The 24,710-nt window shown below is 34.8% G+C and overlaps 1 non-coding gene across 1 annotated transcript; it reads left to right on the forward strand.

The window, feature by feature from the left end:
• Positions 1-8,150: 8,150 nt before the first annotated feature.
• Positions 8,151-8,222, forward strand: Trnaa-cgc. The gene has a single exon. It is a non-coding gene; the product is annotated as a tRNA-Ala (tRNA).
• The last annotated feature ends 16,488 nt before the right edge of the window (positions 8,223-24,710 follow it).

Consider the following 24,710-nt stretch of genomic DNA (forward strand, 5'->3'; position numbering starts at 1 on the left):
TTTTAAAAATAAAAAAAAAAAAAAAAAAAAAAAAAAAAAAAATACATTTTTTATGAATACCTTTTGCAACCTTCAAAATTTAGAGTTAATATAAAACTATATTATTCTAGCTTTATAATTTTATAGTTTTTATATAATTATTAAAACAATAATTATGTCACTCGGCCGGATAGCTTGGCAGCTGTGGCCGTTAGAACATAATACTACTACATCTATATATCTCTGTCTACTTCTAACTACCACTAACCAGCAAGTTTGTTTTGTGTGGTCTGAAGTCTGTCTGTTTTTGTTTAAATGTTTTTTTTTTTTTTTTTTTTTTTTTAGTTTTAAATTAATGTTAATCATTAGGCAAACTCATAGAATATATATTTCTTTTCATAATCAAAACTGTTACTCTAAATTTTACATAACCAAATTGTCACTCTAAATCATACTCTTTTAGACATATACTTAGAGATGTCACTTGTATCTTGTATCATTATTCAATTCCATTATTCAGATTCTGGGAATGTTTTTAACAAAAACTTCTCTTAAAATACAAAATTTTATTTTTAATCAATCACAATTGTTTTATCTCCATCATTTGCCGGATTAATAGCTGGGGAACACAGTTCAATTTACAAATGATTCATTATTTATGGCGATTTACAGTAATTTTATTAAATTATATGAGTATTCTCGTTGATTATTCGTTTGAAATAAACATGACCGTGTCCTCCAATGAAAATGCGAGTTGCTAACTCTTGGCTTCAAAACACTTCCCAGGCTGCCTGATTCTAGGTGATGAAGAACGACTTCCCCCAATACTCATGAGTAGAAGAAAGTAATCACCTATAAGGAGACTATGGGGGCGATCGAAAGTTTTGACCCATTTAATGTGTTTCCGGCCGTATTGCAGAAGACTGAGAGCATTATCGCGGATTGACACCTGCCAGCGGATTGGACGAGAGCAAAGGTGGTATAGCAGCATACCGGAAGGTGGAAACCAGGCCTGGGAACACCAAAACCATATCGACCAATATTGCCCATAATTCTGCTTAAAACTGGAAGATGTGGATTAGGCATATTAGGGGGAGGATTCTTACGTCTAATCCCCTGAATATCCGGCAATATGATTATCAACAGGGAAAATCAACAGAACTGGCCCTCAACAATTTGGTAGGGGAGATTAAGAGTACCTTTGATTGCAAGGTAATTGCGGTAGGGATATTCTTAGACATTGGGAGAGCATTTAACAATGTTACCCCTCAACCGCTCCTAGGCGCTGTAAAAGCCCGAGGAATCGAAGTAACCATAACTGGATGATGGTTGAAAAATGCTCAAAAATTGAATAGCGGACGATCTGGTAATCCTAGTAAAGGGACACAAAGAGGAGGACATCTCAAAAATACAGGAAGTCTTAGATGCAATTCACGGCTGGTGCGCAATGGAACGAATTAAAATTATAAACTCACGAAACCGTAGGTAGCCACCATTTCACCAGGAAAGAAAATAGACAAACTGATACCGCCCACTCTTCTTGGTGAGACAATTCCGTTCCGTTTGCGATGGAAGTTAAGTATCTAAGATTAAACCTGGACAAAAACTTAGCTGGACCTCCCATCTGGAAAAAATATCAACAAAGGCTTGCTATACTCTATGGGCATGCCGCCAATTTAATAATAATTGAATAGATTCAAACCTCAAAAATAATAACACTGGCTATATACATGACAGCCATCAGGCCCTATTATCGTATATAATCTGCCTGGTGGCAGAAGCCAACGCAAGCAGATTGGACCCAAATATCTTTTAGGGGCCTCAGATCTTAATAAGTAATTTTTTTATTTATTCAACTGTAGAAGCAAGGTCAATGTCATTCAGTAGTTTAGCAGTTTATGGAGTATACCAGCCACGTATACATAAACTATAAACTGATATAAATGGAAGCAGATGTTTGCTTAATTATCAATTATCAATTTAAATGATTAATAGTATTTTCTATTTAGGAAATTAAATCAAAGGGTAATTTTCTTTGTTTAAAATATCAGGTAATTATTATTTTTATATATATTTTGAGACCAGGTTTATTTATTTAGCTTTAAGTTATTTTTCAATGGTTTCGTATTTATTTTTTACTGGACGACATTTAAATTGTAATAATGCACAGCATAACTTATATTCTAGCTTCATTACTGATAATGAGCAGTGAAGTTTTTAGTATAACTGAGGCCAGGGGTATAAGACAGCGAAGGGGCCTCTCGGATCTTGGAGAACTTACAAAATCATGATATTTTGTCATGATATTATTTCCCTGGAAGCATTTTAAGAAAAACATATTTAAAATTTTTGGACGAAAAAAACTTCCTATCAAAAATGTATTACCTAAAAGTCAAATTTAGTGATTGTCACAGCCCCTGTGACATTAAGAAAAGACATGTGGCTATTTATTTCAAAATTAAATTGTTCAAATGTCATATAATAATAGTGGTAGCTGTCATGATTGAGCGATTGAAGAATTATCATAAATATTTTTTCATTGAAACTTTTTATTTATATGAAAAAATTAATAGTTGATATTTTAATATGCTCTACGTACGATCAGAAAAAAACAGCGCAAAGTTAGCTTGGAAATGATGATCGATAATATACTGTTTTTTTTATTTTTAAATTTGTTAAAGAAATCAAGAAAATATACGCTTTAAAGGTAAATCTTAAAAACGCTTAAAAACGATTTATTTTAAATTTTAGGGCTGTATAGTCAAAAAGTAACAAATTTTAAAAACAAAAGTAACAAGCCTTTTCACGGTGAAATAAAAAAAGTGTATTTCAAACTTTGAAAAAATAATTATTTATGATAATTTTTCGTTAATCGCTCAATTCCATGACACTTGCGGCCATTATTATATGACATTCGGACAATTTTAATTTTGACATAGATAATACATGTCTTCCTCTTTATGGGTACAGGGTAACATTATGGTGAAAGCGTTTATACTATATACATATTTTTTGATGTTTTTTTTTTTTTTTTTTTTTTTTTAAGTATTTTTTTTCTCCAAAAGGCAGTTAACGTTAGGTATAGAGTGTTTATCAAAATTCATAAAATTTTACGAGAATTTAAATATGTAATAAAGTAAGTTTACCTATTTAAAATAAGAAGTTGCTATCAACTTCATTTTTCAGTGCCATATTAGAAAATATTTTTAATCGATAGATCTCATTTAAGAACAATAATATACAAAATCTCATTATCTAGATGTTGTAGTTCTCTAGGAACTTCTAACGCAAACAATTTTAGGTTGCCCTGTATAAATGTAAATTTTGTCAACCCATTATACATACGCATTCAATTTTTTACAAAATGTGCATTAGAGGTATATCATTATCTAAACGGACCGGGAGCCACATTTAGCTTCGCCTCCCCGGGCCCCCGACAGGCTTAGTCCGCCACTGAAACAACGGTACATTGCTTTTCAGAAATAATTCTTACGCTGAGTTTAAAGGTAGAAATAAACTTTACTGAAAAGTTTGATTGCTTTGTTTAATGTTTGCAAGGGTATCAAAGGCTTGCGGTCTATTTTAAATATTTATTTTACATAAAACGTCATTTCAAATACAACACCCTGTATTTTTTAAATAAATCAAACAGATTCAAATTTCTTTCGAACTATATTAGGATTTTCTATACCTATAGCTCAGATTTTGAATAAAGAGCATTTTTTGTAATAAAATGTTAACAACCAAGAAGAGGGGCTAATTGTAAATCATCGTCATTGCAAGTTTCTAGTGACAGATAGTTAGTGACTGTTTTCAAAATTCGAAATTAGTCTATGGACATATTTAAATTTATACCAGTTTACTTTTTACTTCGTTACCTACAATATTTTAATGAATAATAATAAACATGTATTTACTATTCTATCAAGAAAAACAAAGTAGTCCTTTAGTTTATTTTATAGGATGACTTGTAGATATATGGTATATGGATTTTCTATAAAAACCAATTACAGCAGATTCATTTTCTTCACTTCCAACGACAGATTTTTGCCTAATAGTTTTTCTGCCTAATAGTTTTTAGTATTAGAAAATACTTCTGGCCCGCGTTATAGGACCCATCTTTAGAAAAAACGCTGACATGCTCAAGCCACACGGTTCAATCACCTGCCGCCTTAATCGCTTATCAGCACGTAAGTCGATGGATTTAGCCCGGCATTGATTTGAAGGTTAGGGACCGAGAATGAGGTCTTATTAATTGTTATCAATTGTTAATGTGTGTGTGTACCAACTGTTTTATGGATATGGATGTATGTCTGGGCCGGCGGATAAAGAAAGCCCATATTATTATAAAAGAATATGCATCAAGGCATATGGGTTGTTAGGTACAGTTTGGCTATTTAAATCTAACTCTTTCCGTAAGCGAAGCAAGGGGAAAATTATACGTGAAAGAGTGGGATCACAAAAATAATAAATTTAGACTAATTAATATTTTTAAAAGAATTATTTTTTTTTTTTTTTTTTTAAAATATTAATTAAATCATTAAGTTCTAAAACATAATAACTCGGATATCATCGGATCTGCTGATACATTTTGCTAAAATTTATTTCTTAGGATATATTTTTTTTTATAGTTATTATTTTTTAATTAACAACTTAGGCAAAGAAAATAAAAACTTTGCATGGTTTCCACCGCCAACAGGCGTAAACACATGAATCCAAGGCGGTGCCCAATATTTATTGGGATAAGTTTTATCCTTTGAATGTTATTGTCAATAATGGTATCATTTAATTAGTGCTAACTTATTAAAGTTCACAACATCTTGAAATTTCAACCAAAATCGGTCAACGGATCTTTAGGATATCAATAAAAAGGTCTATTAGAAACACCTTGACACCTGTATCTTCAATTCTACATTTCGGACACATGTTTATATGAACTTTTACCTTAAAACACTCAAAAAATTACCTCCTGAAGTTTGGCCAGATACTTAATTAACACCCTATATTTAAAAATGGCTAGCTAGATCTAGTAAGCTATGTTTATTTAATGGGAAAAAATACATTTCATAAAAATAAACAAACTCATAATACAAATACTATACACTAATTATAATTCATTTAAATGTATCTAAATAAGCACTTTAATAATTTAGAAAAATGGTCAGAAGCACTTAAAATCACTTCACAGAATATACAAATATACAAAAAAATCAAAAAAAACACAAATGGCACATTAAAATCTGCATTATCTGAAATCAAGCTATACCTAAACGGCCTAATAAAATAATAGTGACAGGACTAAATAAAAGTGACAAGATGCCGACATCGATAACGCGATTTGAGTCAGTTTAAATATTATTATTATAATATTATTAAAAAAAAAAAAAAAAAAAAAAATTACAATTATTGTAATACAGTAGCATTCCTTCAAATAAATTTTTATTTAAGTATTAATATAATCATATTAATTAATATAATGTATGATTTCTAAAGGCCAAAAAAATCAAAGTGTTTTTATCAAAATTATTAAATGATTAAAAATAGAGTGAAATAGTTAATGTTATTAACTTAATAAGTGTTATATTTTAATATAATTAGGGACTATCTTAAGTTTAAATTAAGGTAAACTTGTATAGGTTTCAATCATTTATGTTGTTACAAATATTAGGAAGACAATATATTTTAGGCAAGAGGGAAGTCAATATGGAGGGGAAGGACTGCGTAACTAGTAATTAAAACTTAACAATCTTTTCTTATTTAAATATTTTCTAATTCATTCCACATTTGCACACTTTGCTCATCATTGTGTCACACAATCCCAAATTTCGGATAAGTTGATAAATTGGATTAAATATATTAATTGCAAGGTATGCAAAGAAATATTTTGTTAACTTTGCAAATACTTAAGGCATGCAATAGTTTTAAAAATTTTGACGTAAGATTACTTAATAATTTTGAGAGTCTTCAATGATAAGATTTGAATTAATATGGGTCTATTTTATTTAAGAAGCTAACAAATAATTTCAAAAACTGAACTATCAAAATATATTGGTAGCAAAATTTTTAAAAGTATTCATAGTTATAATGTTCTATATTAATTGGACACACTGAATGTAAACTAGGTATAGTTATTGCAATCGATAATATATATTGCTGCTTATTTTCAGCACAAAAAAATCCGTTATGATGAAACGAAAAAAAAAATACCGCTACTCATATTACCAAATACCTATATTTTTTTAATTTCATAATGTTTCAAAAATACATACGTACATATAGTAGTGGTTGTGACGGATTTTTATTAGGTATGATGACGGTTTTTATTAGGTATGATGAAAAAAAGCTGCAAAAATTAAAATAAAAAAAAAAAATAACTATATTTTAATTTATTTTCTGCAGTAACTATACTTTTACGGTAGGGGTTTCAAAATATACCTATGCTGCTTAAGGCAACTCCATTCAGTATAAATTAACATTTTACATTCAAGTAACTTCTTAGTCTGTGCAACTTACATTCACACTTATTCCCTCATTTCTATAAAAATATTATGATTTATAACTTTTAATTTTATTGTGAAATTGGTAAAAGTATTTTTTTGTAAGCAGATAATCTAGGAGATTTATGGGCCAGACATAATTTAATTTTAGTATTAAGATTCAGATATTAGTTAAACCTAAAGGAATACCCAAGTAAAATTGAAATATACAAAAAAAAAAAAAAAAAAAAAAAAATTAAATTAGGTTTTAGTTGGTTTTACATTAATAAAAATATAGACTAATCTAAACAAGCTAAACTGACCCCTTTTTGCATATTTTGAACTCCTACGTGGGTATAGGAACCCGTCATAGTGTCGTGATCGTGACCATTCACGAATCCGCACACGTTCATATCCATCATTAATATTTTCCTCATTAAATTCCTCACTTTTACAAAAAACCATCACGATAAAAATCAAATATCAAACTATTTAATGTTGCGAACGTTAAACTTATTCACTATACATATCAGGAATATGTGAATAGTGATCAATGATACGTTAGACTGCCAGAGTGTTGACGTCACGAATGTCAAATTGCTTTCCAACGAACAAAGGGTTTTAGTTCTTTTTTATATTTCTACTGTTCAAATGAAGTACGCCACAAGTTAACATAAAATGTAAAAAGCGATTATCGACAACCGCCGACTTGTATCTGGTATTTTCAATACGCCTATGATGGTTGCGCATGTTTGCAAAATCTGTGAATTTTTTATAAACACTATCAGCTCTGCGAAAAACGATACGATAGATTTTCAAAGAAAACATCAGGAAGAAGATTCTATTTGGATATCTTTGAGCGCATAATATGAGGACCCAAAGAAGCAATTTTCACAAAAATAAAATCACTAGTAGCATATCTATTCGTTCCACCAGCAGATGCACACTTTATTAATGAATTACTTATTAAACCATTGTGGGTAAAATTTAAGTAAACTGTTATAAATCTAAATAATAACGTCCATAAACTAATATCGATTTTAGAAAATGTAGAAATAGTTACTGTCACTAGAAAACTGCCATGGCGACATAGTCATCTTAATTGCCATTTTATTGAAATCGCTTTTTATCCAAAATCTGAACTAGCTAGGTATAGGAAACCCTAGCATGCCATAGTTTGAAAGAGTATTTTAAAGAACTTTTCAGGAAGAGACATTTTCCAACCAAAGTTGTACCTAAACTTCTTACTCGGTTAATTTTGGTTTGAGGAAAAAATTATAAGACCATTTTTATATAAAATTAGACGCTCTACAACTTTTATTTGAACTTTTACTTTTAGGTTATTTGAACTTACCGTTCATCCGAAATTTCGAAAAAATAATTTTATTTATTTATTTTACCCCTTTTCGGGGATGAATTTAAAAAAAACTTTTACAATTCGTTTTTAGATCTTTCAAAGTAACTTATTCAAAAATTCAAGTTTTTACCAAAACTTCAGTATTATTGAAGGCTTATTTTCTTGGACTATATATTAAGATTGTATTTTGTGGATTACTGTTAAACTTGCTGGTAGTTATAATTAGCTATTAATTAATTATTATTATCTACAACCCCTAACGTTGATATAATTTCAAATTAAATCAAATTTGGTCTCCTGTTCAGTATAAGTCGGATTAGAGAAGAAACTTCAACCTCGGGGGTGTAACTCAGTGGTAGAGTGTCCGCTTCGCATGCGGAAAGTCCTGGGTTCAAATCCCAGCCTCTCCACGTAACTTTTATTTTTTTAACTCTAAATCTGCCTGATTTTGTTTATAAAAATAACTTATTATTTGTAGATAATTTTTATACTTTTTACAATATAACTTATAATACTTTTAAAACTTAGGCCAGTTTTTAGTTCTAAACCTATACGAAACAATATTTTTTTGATTTCACACTAAAAGATATTATAGATAAAGCAAACAGACAAAAAATAGGCATATACAGAACGAGAAAATTATTCAGTCGGCAGCGTCCCCTATCGGAGTTTCTTCGAAACTACGGATTTAAACCTGATAAAATATTAAAATTATTACTAAAATATTAATGCAGTAAATCTGACCGATACAATTTGATTGTTATCCGACTAAAGTCTCTTTTTCCTTCTTTCCTTTCTTCATTTTTTGTGTTGTGCTGCAGAGATGATTTTTTTTCTATTTGGGTGTGAGGAGATGTGCGATGTTGTCAGCGTAAATGGATGAAGTGGGTTGGAGAAAAATAATAGAGTATACCTAAACAAATTGGCGTAGTAGTTTTATTTCTAGAAGAAACAAAAAAAAACAAATATAAGAGTTCTTTAAAATTTGAAATTAGGCATTTCAGCTGTGATCTGTGATACAGGATTCTAATATGGTGCGTCGGGCATCTATGGGTTCTATAATAGCCAATTTCGTTTTAAATGCAGAACTAAAATGTTTTTGGGAATACCGATTACAAAACCTTTAGTATTATTATACAGGATTCAGCAATTGCGTCAGGCATCTATAGCTCCTAGGACCAAACTGAGGAATTTTGTTTTGGTGCAAAAACATTTCAAATATTTTTTAACTTCTATAGGGTGGTCAAGGAAGTGTGAGTGGATTAGGATGAGTTTTTAAATGGAACACCCTCTATATTATTGCATTTTTATTTCACATCACTTTACATAATCCTGAGACATGATGCAAATATGTTTTCTATAATTTCAGAATATCAATAAATAAATAAAATTATATATTTTCAATAGTTCTTAAAAAATTATTAATAATACAAAACTGTCTCTGGTAACTATAATATATAAATAAAAAAATATTTATTTTTAGATTAATTGCAATACTACGGATTCAAGGAAGTGCCGCTCGAATGGCTTAAGTCGTAGCTTGGCAAGAAGACAGCTTGTGAGGATTGATGCGTCTATGTCTTCTTGTAAGCCTATAGAATGTAGTGTCCCTCAGGGTTCAGAACTTGGCCCTATTTTGTTACTGGTGTTTATCAACGACATTACAAATCTAGATATTAGCGGTAAAATCTGCCTCTTTACGGACTATACTAGTTTCACTTGGAGCGGCCCAGATGTTACTGCACTATAATGCTATATCCAGTGACTTACTATTAAATCTTGGTGCGATTCTAATCTCCCATGCCTCAACGCAAAAAAACTAAGTTTTGTCATATAAAACTTTTCTTTACAACCTATTGTACTTAATAACACCAATATTGACGTCGTGGACTCCGTGAGATTCTTAGGACTTGTTGTAGACAACTCATTAAAATGGGACTTGCACATCGAAGCTTTATCAAAGAAACTAAAGCGCTGCCTGTTTTGCGCTAAGATCAATTTCTAAGGAACTTAACTATCAACCTCTAGAATGGTCTATTATGCCTTTTTTGAGTCGCATCTTCATTGCCCTTCCATTCACAAGATTTTGCTACGCGATGGAATGATCATTTTCAAACTTCAAAAGAGGCGTTCTAATTATTGGGACTAAACGGTAGAACTCACTGCCAGAATTTCTTTAAAAATTTCAAAATGCAGCTCTTCCTTCCTTAATTTTTGAATCCGTTTGCTTAATCCGCAAGCACATATTCTCTATTCAGGAAAGGCCTTCTCACAACTATCCACAATGCGGAGCACGATATTTATCTACCAACCCCGAGCTCAGAACAAGTTAAAGGCTCAATGCAACACAATACCAAGAAAATGTACAATCATTACCTTCGAATATCAAGTCACTTTCATTTTTTCCCGCATTTCGTAAAGCTCTAAAATCATACTTACTGGAGAGAGCTTTATATGTGGTAAACGACTTTTGTTGATGTTTAATCATAGACAATTTTTGAATTTTAAAATTTTCATCATCTCACTTTTTATAGTTAAAGGTCTAGCATTTAATATTTAATGTTATTTATAACTCTTGATTTTATATGATATATAACATGGTTTTATCCACAGTTTTCCTTTTGTAAAATATTTTTTTTTTTTTTTTTTTTTTTTTTTTTATGTTTTTCATATATATTTTATTTGGAATTTATGACAATAAATTTTTTGAATTGATTTGTATTATTATAAGCATTTTTTATTATTTGTATATTTATTTTTGTGCTTTTTTGTTTTGTATTTCTTTGTTCGTAAAGACTGTTTTGGCTTATTATAAAAATACAGCGTTGTTTTTGGATTATGTGTACTTACTTTGCTATAAATATGATCGTAAACTTCTAGGATGTTCAAAATTCTTTCTAAAATATAAAATAAATCTTCTTCGTTTTAGAAATGATTTTTTAAATAGATTTTCTTCGTTTTTTCAAGCACTTCATTATTTTTTCAATGAGGACAATTTTTTTTATAAAAAAAAAAAACATTTTTATATTTAGAGTATTTCAAAATTTTAACGGTTTTGCAGATAACCGTTTCATATTTCTTATGGCATTTTCCACAGTAAATTTTATCAAAGTCACCCAATGATTTTTTTTCTCTTATTTTACCATTGAAAGCGCCATATGAAATAATGCTGCGTGTATCTGCAAAACTATTAAAAATTTTCAAATACTTTAAATACAAAAAATGTTCGTTTTTTAACTCTCCACCTAATAAAAAATAGTATACAGTGAGTTCCATTAAAAAAAAATTATATTTTAGAAAGTTTGACGTAGAATATTGAACATCCTGTATGCTTTACGATTACCATATTTATAGTAAAGTAAGAACAGACCATCTAAAGTAAATACCTAATACAGTTTTGATTTCAGATCAGTTCTTGAATTTTTAATAATTTTTTTTAAAAAGGCGTAAAAATATATATTTTTTATTTATTTATTAATACTCTGAAATTATCGAAATATATTTAGTCATATTTTACGATTATATATTAGTCATATTATACAGGGTGTTCCATTTAAAAAAAAATATCCAGATCCACTGACATTTTTTTGAGCCACCCTATAGAAGTTAAAATATTTTCCTAAAATACATCCTGGTACATACTTTAGGTTTGAACTTAAACAAATTTCTCAAGTTTTTTTTTCTCGGAGCTATAGATCCCCGACGCACTATTGCCGAACCCTGTATATGGAACATAGTTATATTCTGAAAAATTGGAGAATAAATAATCTAACGAAAGCAAATCAGTCCACTTTACTTTCACTCTACGAAATTGCCCACCAACTACCAATCACATTGAAGGGAGAAGAAATTCTACACGAAAATACTTAGGAATGCATCTGGATAGGAGGCTAACCTGGCAGAAACACATCTGGAGCAAAAGAAAAGCCTTGGACGCAAAACTTCTATCCATGTATCGCTTGATGGTAAAAATTCTCATTTAACAAACGAAACTAAAATATCTAGTCTACACGATCTCTAACTAGTCGAAGCGAATTAGCGCCGCTTCTCTATACGTTAAGAAACCAAGTTTTTTAATTAATACTTTATATTGATTAATATGAATTTAGGAAGTGTATTATGATCTTGAATGACTGTACCTATACGATAGTATATTACAACGAGTTTCGAAAACGACGTTTTGCACACGAGTTCGACAGTTTGTTGGCTCGAGCCGCAGGTAAGAGCCACAAGTCGAACGAGTGTACAAAGAAGTTTTCTAACGAGTTTTTTACGCTATTTTTTCTACGTCTACAAATTAGCAGCAGGCTCACTCAGTTTTTGCCAGTTTTATGAAAGAATTTGTGATGTAATGTTGACACTTTTCTGACGGCTGCGTTACGTTTGGCGTTTCAGCCAACATTGGAGGTTAAAAATGTTAAAATTGGTACATGTCGTGTGCAAAATGATACATGTCGTGCGCTAAATCGTTAGCACAGTTCAGATCGAGTTTTCCGTGTGTCAAACTGCATTTTCTAGGCTAGTCGTAGAAAAAAGTATTTTTGAAGTGAAATTTCTTTACACGCGATGGGAGTAAAAATTCAAGGCCACGACACACGAGCTAGCGTTACGCGAGGTGTCACGCCAGCTTACAAAAATGGTATCGCTTCTTGGAGCGTCGTAACTCGTGCCCTATGTGAGCTAGGGGGCTGAAACTCGGAAAGTAGATGGAACTCGAAGAGACCCATATGATCATGATATTTTGACGACGTTTCGTGTACTCGGAACACGAAGTCCTCAGACGGACAGACAGACGAAAGGAAGAAGAACTTTCACTTCAAATATGCGCACATTTAGAATTTTTAGAATTTAGAATGAGTGGGAGGGGGGTTAATCACTTCGACCTTACAGATCCATTGTGTCCCCCTTTCTTGAATCATAACTCATCATACAGTCCCAGGGCTTTGACAAAAGCCAGTATCTGGGACGGTTTTATAGAGGGTAGTTCTCCATCTCCAATATCAGTCGTACCAAAGTTCATGGCACGAATGGTTGTCGTCTCGGCGCACTCAGTGATGAGGTGTACTGGTGTTTCCCCATTTTCCCCACAGAATCTGCATTCGCCGTTTCTTCTTAGTTTCAATCTACTGAGGTCATTGAGGAGACAGTGTCCTGTTAAAAACCCCGTGACAATCCGAAGATTGTTCTTACTTAAACCCAGGAAGATCTGTGATTTTTCTTGATCATAAGCCCTCAGAAACTTCTTCGAGTGTCTTAGACCGTTGCAAGATTCCCATTCCAGGTTGCGGACGGAATCTTCCAAGTTTTTGAGTTCCGCCTTGAGTTGATTACCACTTGGAAAGCAGAACGGTTCTGGTCCAGTTAGTGGAGTGTTCGCTCCTTTTCTAGCTAGATCATTTGCTTTTTCATTGCCTTCTATCCCTTGGTGAGCAGGCACCCAGAGTAGGAGGACTTTGTTTTCTTTGCCTAATTTATTCAGCTTCTCTATGCATTCTTTGGCCAATTTCGAATTGATTGATACTGAGTTGATCGCTTTTAACGCTGCTTGATATCAGATAAGATGGCATATTTCTTGTTTCCGATAGTTCCTATCTAAGATAAGTTGTACGCATCTTTCGATAGCGTAGATTTCTGCCTGTAGGATACTAGGGTAAGTGCCCATTGGTTCGGAGTATTTAGCTCTCGGCCCAAATACTCCGATCCCTGTTCCCGTATTGGTCTTGGAAGCATCAGTATACCAAGTTATGGTATGGTCTTTCAACTGCTGGGCAAGCGTTTCGCTCTTCCAATCATTTTTATTGTTCAATACTACATTGAGATTTTCTCAAAGTTGTACGTTCTTGGCATATCGTCCACTGGGAGTTTCAGGAGTGGTATTTCCTTTTTGAGGGTGTTCCAAGCCCCTGATCTGACAATTCTCCCAGTTCTAATTCCGTTAGTGACCATTCTAATCATTGTCGCATGGGCATCTCTACCAATGACAATGTGCAGTGGTGTTAGATCTAGAATGACCTCCATTGCTGCTGTTGGACAGGTTTTCATGGCTCCTGTGATACAAACGCATGCTAGTCTCTGGACTTTGCACAAGTTTAGCCTTGCCGTCCGTTGCTCTAGTTTTGTGAACCAGGCAACTGCTCCATAAGTAATCATGGGTCTTACTATCATGGTATACATCCAGCGCAAAGTGTTAGGGGAGCAGCCCCATCTATTTCCGGCCAGTCTTCTGCATATCATGAGAGCCTTTATGGCTTTGCTGGTAGTGTTCTTAATATGCCTGTTCCACAGGAGTTTACTGTCCAGGGTTATTCCCAGATATTTAACTTCCTGTGTTGGCAGTATTACCTTTCCATCTAGTTGAATTCTTTTCAAGTTTTTCAGACTTCGCTTTCTGGTGAATGGCACTATCGCGGTTTTGTCTGAGTTGATACTCAGCACGACAGTCCTACACCATCTCTCAGTGATACGGAGTCCTCTTTGGATAATATCACACAAGGTGCCTTCATGTTTCCCCCGAGCGATCATGACTATGTCATCTGCATACCCAATGCAGTGTATTCCCGCTAGAGTTAATTCATCTAGTAGTTCATCCACCACCAAGCTCCACAGCAAAGGGGAGGTTACTCCACAAGGTGTCTTGCGTTGTTGTAACAGCTACAGTTTTGGTGCCCATCTGAGCCTCGTGTTGACAGCATTTCCCAAAACCAGCGAATAATAGTTCTGTTCACCCCTCTTGTTTCTAGAGATCGCCTGACCACCTTATGTGGTATATTGTCAAACGCCCCTGCAATATCCAAGAAGGCACAGATTGCTGTTTCTTTGCTATCCAGACTTGTCTGTATTAGCTCCGTTAATTGGTACAGAGCAGTTTCTGTGGATCTGCCCGTTCTATATGCATGCTGACTATCATGCAGTGGTTTAACCTTTAGATGATTTTCTCCAATATGGTTGTCAACTACTTTCTCCAGCGTTTTTAGTATGAACGATGTGAGACTAATAGGCCTAAATGACTTGGGATTTGTCCAGTCAGTTTTGTCTATTTTGGGTATGAAGATTACTTTTGCTCTTCTCCATGTGGTTGGTATATATCCCATCGCTAGACTGCTTCTTGTAATGCTTAGTAGATGGTGAGTAGCTATTTGCTGACCTTCCTTTAGAAGGGCAGGAAAGGTCCCATCTACTCCTGCTGCTTTATAGGGCTGAAAGGTGTCGATCGCCCATTTCAGTTTTTGTTCTGTTATTACTAGCTTGGCCACTTCCCAATCTTCCCTGCAAGGATTGTGGGGTTCAGTGGGAGCTACATGAGTATCAATAGGTATGCTACCTGGAAAGTGTATATAAAGTAGGAGATTTGCTCTCTCTTCCTCTCCCTCCGTGTAGCTTCCGTCAGATTTCTTAAGTGCCATGTTGAGGATAGATCCACTCTTGGCCATAGCTTTATGTAATCTAGCTGCATCAGGAGTAGAAGTGATGTTTTCGCAAAAGGATCTAAAGTCAGACCGCTTTGCTCTTCTTATCTCATTATACTCAGTTAATTTCTCGCTGTAGAGCTGCCATTCGGCACTGGATTTAGCTCTATTAAAGAGTCGGCGGACCTCCGATCTAAGATTGGCCAACTTCTTGTTCCACCAGGGCTTGTTGTTACTTTTTTGTATGCCTTTACTTGCGGGGCAACTAGATTCGTATGCATCCAATATTGCACCGCTGACTTCCCTTTCGTACCATTCTAGATGCAGATGGTTTCTGGCCCTACTTGCATCTATACGGTTTAGGTTGTCTACGAGATTGGTGTTATATATGTCCCAGTCTGTTTTTCTTGGATTCCTTCGAGTTTCTGTTTGGAGTGTGATTTCTCCTAATTTGAACTCGATGATTCTGTGATCTGATAGGGAGAGTTCCGTTGAGACCCTCCATTGTTTCACGTAACTGATTACACCAGCACTCCCGATTGTTAAATCTAACACTTCTGCCCGCGTTTTTGTCACAAACGTGGGGGTTTTTGTCACAAACGTATAATTGAGAACTTCAAGATTGCATGCTAAGAGGAATTCAAGTAAACACTCACCTCTAGTGTTAGTGTTAGTGCTTCCCCATACCTCATTGTGTGTATTGGAGTCGCATCCCAATAGCAGAGGTAGTCGCCGTTGGCTGCAGAATTGCACGAGCTCCCGTACCTCCGGAGGCGGTGCCTCCCCGTCACCCGGAAAGTAAGCAGAGGCAATCACGATGTCTTTACTGCAATCCTCGATATTATGCTGAACCATGATAGGAACAAGATCTCGGGTTGTAAATTCTGAAACACATGTGTAGTTAATGTCCTTTCTTAAGTAAGACTACAGGCTCTAAATTCCTGCCTGTTATCATATATTACCTTTGAATTTTTTCCAGACAAACCTCTAATTTGTCCCTGATACACCCAGGGTTCCTGGGCTAGTACCATTGCGTAATGATTTTTCTCAAAGAGTCTTGCTATTGTAGCGGAAGACCCTTTTGCAGGTGCAGGTTTATTTGGGATATCCCATGCATGGGGGGGGAGGAAGAAAGGATGTTGGGTTTAGAGGTAAGCTCCCGACCCTTGCTAAAGGAGGTGGTAGCTTGAGTGCCACTAGCGCAGGACGGTCCCGCGCAAGTGTCAGCCACCTCTCCTGTAGTTTTCTTTGGGGGGTTTGACCCCTTGGAACTTTCATTGTTCCTGTTCCCAGTGTCGCTAGGGGGTTTCCCCACAGCTTCTCCGGTGGTGTTTTTACTGTTATTTCTGGATCTCATAGTGTTCCCACGAGTCGCTAGGGATAGTCAGTCCACTTCTACAGAGCCCCGCATGTAGAAGTAAGGGGTAATACAATGGGGTGCCCCCTGATGCCCCAAGGTTGAGACCAGTAATGGCTAGTCCTCTATCTAGCCACGCATCCCTTGACCTGGCCCCGCCATCGTAGGATTTAGGTTTTTGGTGAGGTTGTCTCCCTCTTGGTCCAGGCGGTTAAGCCAAGACCCCCCCACACCCTCTACCAGCGAGACATGCCCACAGACAGTATAAGGTGCCTGGTTTAAATGTCTTGGTGCAATTCCCTGGCCACTACAGCCAGAGATAAGACAATGAGTGAGATGCTTCTTGGACCGAGCCAAAGTGCTAGAGGAGATTCTGCCAGCACCTGACAAGGAGCTTCCCCACCAACGACAAGATCTTGCATCTCCTAGGGGAAGAATATGCGCACATAGTGCACACACAATTTTTTTTTTTTTTTTTTTTTGATTTTTTTTGTTAACTTTATCGAATCGCTTCCCTTTTTAAAAATGTCACCGCAAGAAGCTGGTTCTAACCTAATTGATTAAAAGCTATTGGTGTTTCAGTATGAGCGAAGTTAAATTTTGATAAGTAAAGTTTCTCCCACTGCTCTCTGCCACTGTTTAAAGGCATCTAAAGGTACGTCCAGAGCTGACGAGACAAGAGCAAGACGAGAGCGAGACAAGTGAGTTAGAACATGGAGAAAGGAACCCAAACATACAGACCGGACCACCGTAGTAATAACATAGGCAGAACCGGACGAATTAGTGTATACCCGTCCGCCGGATAAAAAGCAGGCGAAAAAATGTGATAAAATAAAAATAGGTCGATATGTGATAAGAATGTTTCAGAATTTGTATTTATCCGTGTTTTAATAGCCAAAACGAAAACGTAGATTCTCGTGACAGTTCTCGTGTAAAATTTATTTTTTAAGTAAAATAATGGATGTTTATGAAGTTTGTGAGAAAATTCAAATTGTAAAATGGTATTTCCAAAATAGGTCTTATCGGGATATACAAACAATTTTTCCACAAACTTTTGTAAACAGGCCAATTCCATCTTTATCTACTATATCAAGAGTTATTAATAATTTTGAAACACATGGGTGCGTGTCCGACACCCACAAAAACACAAAAAGCCTGATGTGTTGATTAATGAAGAACACAAGTTAAAGCAAGTGTTCGTTTGTGCTATCGCGGATCAAAATCCCACGTTTTCAAGTAATCAAATTGCTGAGGTGGTTGCCCCAGCACGCCCGTATTGTTCAAGGATATTTGAACAATACTTTTCCCAACCGTTTAATTAGTGGATATGGTACTATTTTGTGGCCCGCTAGATCACCAGATCTTTCTCCCAATGATTTCTTTTTGTGGGATTATGTAAAACCAGTGTAAGGTCATAATAGGGCTAATAATCTGGATGAGCTTCAAGTAAAAATACGAGAGGCTTTCCCAAACTATTAGCCCTAATATGTTAGCCAATGTAAGATTTGGGATTTTACGACCGCCTAGGCTTCTGTCTAGCACAAGAAGGTGGTCTTTTGAACACTTGTTATATCTTTTTTTATTTAGAGTAATATTATAGTTTTTTTTTGGTTTAGAGAATTTATTTATTTTTAGTTTTGGCTTGTTAACACACTCAAATAATAAATATTTAAGTATTTTATTTCAAACGACCTTAAGTAAGGGTAAACACTTAAAATGAAAATAACTCTGACTCTCGAGTACGAACGCGAAACGGGTAAACGTAAATTCGTCCGGCAACTTGCTATGTTACTAGTAGCCTGGTCTTCTCTGTATATTAAATTGTAATTGAGGCTCTCGCGAGACCCGTCCACACCTAGCGAATTTGGAATGTCTCGCCCTTGTCTCATTAGGTCTGGACGCACCTTAACATAATAAAATGAAGGATCGTTAATAATCGAGTACTTTTTTCTATTGCGGATGCTCTTTTCTTTCTGGCATTTCGTCGACTTTAAAATAAAGTAACTGTTTCTATCTTATTTTTTTGTTAGAATGAGCATAATCAAGAGGGCTACTGATACCGTGTTGTAAAAATAAGGTAATTAAGGGCTTATGTTTTGGTATTTATTATAATTTTGCTAATATCTTCGGTTTGACAAAAAATATGAAGATAAAGTTTTCGCTGACTTTTTAAGCTTTTACTACTCTTTACTATCAGGTAAAATTACATATACTATCGTATTTAATTTTTTTTGAAAACACGCGCTATGTTTGTTAGTAAGAAAGCGTCCCCTAGCGTCTATGTTCAAAACCTTATTATTATTATTTTTATGCTATAACATAGAGTAAGAAACGCTCTTTTAAACGAGCCCTCGTTTGTTGGATTTTGATCATCCCAGTCCGGAGTTATTAACATTTAAATAAAGATAGATCTAACCTTCCCCCACCACTTTACTTTAGCAGATAGGGGAAAATGGTTCTAACAAGAAAAATTCAAAATTTACTGAATATTATGAAGCTATTATTTATAGTACCCATTATCTAGGCAATATTCTGTAAAAATTCTATTTTCTTATTTTCCATAGCAGAAAATAATTTCCAGCAATTTCTCCTAGCCCCTTTAGTTATAAATATTTTTTCCGTGAGCTCTACGGCTTACTTTCCGACATACAGCCTAGAGCTATTCTTAGTGGGGCACCCTGTACAAACTCATCTTTTCGTAAAATAAAAGTAAAAAATGAAAAAAAAAGAGTAACAGGTCTACCCCATAAACATAAATACCAGTAGGTTTATATACAGAGACATTCTTTTTATTCGCTTTTGTTCTAAAATCTTTCTCTCTTTCCTTTTGACACACACACGCAAATAAAAACAAACAAACACATATTCCACGTACAAACACATTCCTATTTACATCCGTCTTTATCTGAACTACTACGTTTTACGTTAACGACACGGTCCGTCTTTTTCTAGCATGTTGTCGCGTGTTTTTATCTTCGGCTATCATATTTCATTTCCACCCCACCACTTGTATATATACCCGTCCCTTTCCAGTTCGCCGTATTACTCTATCTTTTCGCCGTTGATTTCCATTAACGATATGTGCCTGTCTCTTTCTGGTTTCAGGGGAGAGTGGGACCCGTTTCGAGTTATCGTCGTCCCTTTCTAGCGCGTTTTGTCTGTTTCCCCTCGAAAATGAACATCGTTTTAAAGTAGAGGAAATACCGATTTTGCCAAGGGACGGCCGTCAGTCGAATGGTCTGGTTTTAGAAGTTATCCAGTTTGTATAAGTGGCAACAGGGTAGAAAGGCATAAGCTGTTAAGTGTTAATTATAAACCAATTAAACTAATTAAGCTAGGAGATATCTGCTATATCTTTTAATACTCTACGTATACCTCAAATTTTCTATTAAGAGTACAATTTTTTTAGAATAAAATGAATGGTAATTTGTTTTATCTTGTTTCAGTGGTACTTAAAGTGTGACAAGGGTTTAATTGACGATTAATTTGTGAAAAAATTATGATTATGGTGACCGTTATCAATGAGAATTTTAGTGATAAAATCAATTAAACACTTTTAAGGTTATTTGTTTCAGAAATGGAGAGCTCAGTTAATTAACATTAAATTTTTCTGGGTGCTGATGTCGGGTCACAGCGGCATCCAAGACAACGAAAAAGCCGATGAGCTAGCTAGGCAAGGATCATCGGCATTCTATCTTGGTCCGGAGCCAGTACTGGGAATACCCAAATGTATGGCCTGTAGTGTACTAAAACTCTGGATCAGAGAAAAAGCAGAAGTCCACTAGAGAAACAGACAGGGGCACAGGCACAGCAACATCTTTATCCAAGGACCTAGCTCTAAAACCACAAAAGAACTGCTAATGCTTAGCAGGAATAAAATGCGGATTACAATAGGCTTCTTGCCAGGGCATATGGCTGTCAAGTGTTTCCTAAACAAGCTCAACCTGTATCAAGGAAGTCTTTGCTGCAGACTCTGCGATAAAGATCCTGAAGCAGTAGAGCACATAATATACCAATGTGAGGTTCTGGATCGCAAGCGACACTTTTTTTTGGCAAAGCTAGGCTAGAACCGGAGGAACTATGTTCCCATCCTATCAAGGACCTGCATAAGTTAGTGCAGGGTACAGGGATAGGAGAATGGGCGCAGATATAGAAAGGAGACAAACACAATAGGCCTCACAATAGGTGGCAGTGTTTTTGGCAGAGGAACATATTTGTCATATAACACTTTTAAGTTTTTTTTGTTTCATAAACAGAGAGAGCTCAGCAGGGGCGGATACAGGAATTTATTTTAGGGGGGGTCCAAAATAAAAAGCAATGGAGAACATGCTTTTTAGGGCGCCATTTTTAACCCAAAACCCTAATATTTTACATAATTTACAGATTTCAGGGGTATATTTGTATCCACCACTGGAGCTCAGTGAGTATGAATTATTACGGCTACTTGGTTTGGTTTGGTTGTAGCTGCAATAGGCTTGGTGTATTTCAATTGATTTTCGAAAAGTTCTGATTTCTGCCGTAATTAGCACTTTTCGGCTCTTTCACGCAGTTCCGATATTGATCGCATTGAAATAATATTAAAATCCTGGCTTTGTCATATATTTAAGTATATTAGTTTTTATTAGTGTGGTCATATTGAAAACGTAAAATTCTCAGGTATGAAGGTTGTGTGATGTAACGCTATTTCGGGTAGTAAAAACCAAGTGAAAAAGAATCCAAACTGGGCGACGCGTTATGCTGTGACAATTTCAAATGAGAATAAAATTGCCGAAAAAATGTCAACACGAAAGGGATAGCATAATTGCGTTGTTGTTGGGTACAATAACACTCAGTATAACTCTCCTGGAACAACTTTTTAAAACTTCTCAGCTTTATCATACCGATTGGATCAAAAGCATTTCAGGATTCAGGCAGTTCAACGAAACAAGTGAGTAAACAAAGTGTCCGGCAATAGTGCGTCTGTAGCTCCTATAATAAAAAAAAATTAGACCTAAAGTGTGGACCTAAAGTATGTATTAGGATGTTTTTAAGGAAAATATTTTAACTTCTACAGGGTGGCTCAAAAAAGTAGTATTGCGATGTTTTATTTTTAAATGGAACACTTTGTATATTATTGCATTTTTGCCGCCTTTCTGATCATTTTACGTAATCCTAAAATATTATTAAATATGTTGTGATAGTTTCGGAGATATTGACAAATAAATAAATAAAAAATATATTTTTTTCGGCCTTTCTTAAAATAATATTAAAAATAGAAGAAATGTCCTGAAATCAAAAACAGGGCCGTATCTAGAGGGGTGTTTTGGGGGTTTAACCCCCCCCCCCCGAAATTATGGCCGAAAATTTTTAAAAAGTAATGATCATTAAGTAAGTAAGAACGAAACAAAAAAGAAGAAGAAGAAGATGGATGAATATCAATGACTAAAGAATACAAGGACATGTAACGCCCATATACGGGCTGCAGCAGAATTTGTGACCTTAGACGCCAACTTTTTAGACATAACGACATCATCAGCTGGTCATCAGCGACAATTTTAGCGATTTTTAATAGTTGGTTGTGTGTAGTAAACTTTGTATAAACTTTATTACAATGGTAATTTGTTCAGCTTTCAAGTAAAAAAGGCGCAATGATAAGAAAGAGCCAGGAGTTACGTTTTATAGGGAAATAAACAGTCCCCTACACCTTTTTAGCGTTTTTTTTATTGAATTCGATAATTATTTTTGTGATATTATATGTACTTGATATGTACTATACGTCGATACTAGTTATGTACTTTTTGTCAACATTTTAATAATACGTTTTTTTCGTAATTAATTAGTATGATACCACCCGATACACCATAGGCGTAGTGAAAACATATAATATCAAAAATATAAATATCCCTTCAAGCGGCAATGTTAAGTAAAATATTTGTTGGAAGTTGGAAGAATATGGCACTGTTTAAAAGAATGGTCACAGTTTGGTCTCGGGTGCTATTTGTCCTTGTATTCTTTAGTCATTGATGAATATACATTATACACCCTAACCTCACTTTTCCACTTTGAAAGCAAATGTCATTTTCGACTTTCAACATTCAAGTGTTTAAAACAGCAAAAGTTTGACAAGGACAAGATTTTGAATGTTGTGTGTTTTGCTGGTCATTAACGTGATTAACGTTTGTTATTGTTCTGCTATTAGATAAAGAATTCTTGGACTATGACACTTTAGCGGCAGAACTAGACTTGTAGCAGCAAAAATGGAAGCAGCTACCTGCAGTCGACCGACCTAAAACCGCCATCGAAACGATAATCGGCGTGTAACCAGTGTATATTTCCAAATATATACATTTTATTAATGATCTTAGCAACTCTACCAGTGTCAACAGCTACACCAGAAAGGTCTTTTTCAACCCTAGTGCCGCAACCGCACATGCGGTATTCGGCGATCTCCGATCGGGGCTTCGCCGATTTCCTATGTGTGTGGATGAGGAAGTCGGAGTTCGGCGACGAGAACGAGCGCTCGTCTCTATGTTGTTGCTATCAGAGCCCGCATGTATGCATGGCGCAGTCCGATCACGAGCGTTCGGTAGTTGACGAGCGCTCGGAGTTCGCTAAATGCCGCATGTGCGGTTGCGGCATAAGACGATTGAAGGCAAATACGTTTAAATAAAATATACGGAGGGTACCGCTTAAATTCCTGTTCCGATATTGAAGGATGGCTATAGAATTTCAATGCATTTCCTACATAAGTCTATCCTTCTATCCTTGTGTTGTAGGAGGTTTGACTAAACAAGGATGAACTTATGTCCTGAACCATTCAGACTCGATATTCTGTCCTTCAATACTGGGACGTAAATCCTCTCATTGCTCTTATGGGGAGGCCGTCGTATATTTTAATTTAAACGTATTTGATTGAAGGACTTCCTACGTAACTCTACAGGTCAGGAGCGATTGACAGGACTTGCTCTATTAAGCGTACATAGAGAAATAAATATCGATATCGAAGAGGTAGTCAATCGTTTTTCCAGGGAAAAGACCAGTTTATCCTTTAAGATTAATAATTTTTACCTGTTACTTTTTTAAAATTTTATTTCCAATTAAGATTTGAGTGTAGCCCAAAGCGATTTTTTTATTATGCTTTTTTTCTAGCCGCTTTTGTACCCCCTCCCCTCCAGGCCAACCCCCCGCACAGATACGGCCCTGATCAAAAATATACTAAGTATTTATTATAGTTGGCCTGTACTTATACTTTTCTATAAATATCGTAATCTTAAACCAAACAGGGTGTTTAAAATTTTATGCCAAACCTTTCTATACATAATGCATTAAATAATAAACATTTTTTGTATTTAAAGTATTTCAAAATGTTTAACTGTTTTGCGGATATTCCTAATATTATATTATATATGGGAATTTCAACAGTAATTTTTTATCAGTCACCTAATGAATAAAATCGCCAATATTTGTGAAACCGCTAAAAATTTTAAAATAGACTAAATACAAAAAATTTTCATTTTTTAACTCTCCATCTAATAAAAAGATAATATTTATACCATTGTGTTCCATTTAAAAATACGAAGAAAAAATATTTTATATGTTAGAAAGTTTGACGTAGAATTTTGAACACCCTGTATTATTTAAGATTACGATATTTACAGCAAAGTAAGTATAAACCATCTAATCCGTAAGGAAAAATCTACTTACGCCTCTGAGTTCTACGTGAAAAACTCTACGGCACAAGAGATTCAGTTTTCGCCTTTTCGATAAATTATAAGATAACTGATATACGAAGGAGGTCAAAAAATTAACACTTTCAATCTCGCCCTGTACCTCAGGAACTAAGAGAGCTAGGACAAATCTGTGCAGCATCTTGTTTCATAAAAAAATGTGCAGTGCACAGAAAACAGTATCTTGTTTCATAAAAAAAACACAGTGCTGTAAAAACCGCATTTTTGTAGCTGTACTAATAAACGAGAAACCCTGCAAAACATACGAAAATGGGACACCCTGAACATGTAATTCCAACAATGAACCATTCCTTGGCCTATCATGTTCCACTATATAGCCTACTCTACCCATTACCACAAGTTCTGGATGGAAGAAGCTTTTTTAACAGGACTGTTTTACAAGTATAACTATGCTTTTCTTTTAGAGTC

The sequence above is a fragment of the Sitophilus oryzae genome, unplaced genomic scaffold (assembly GCF_002938485.1).
Source record: "Sitophilus oryzae breed Bouriz unplaced genomic scaffold, Soryzae_2.0 scaffold_562_pilon_pilon, whole genome shotgun sequence".
Lineage (NCBI taxonomy): Eukaryota > Metazoa > Arthropoda > Insecta > Coleoptera > Curculionidae > Sitophilus > Sitophilus oryzae.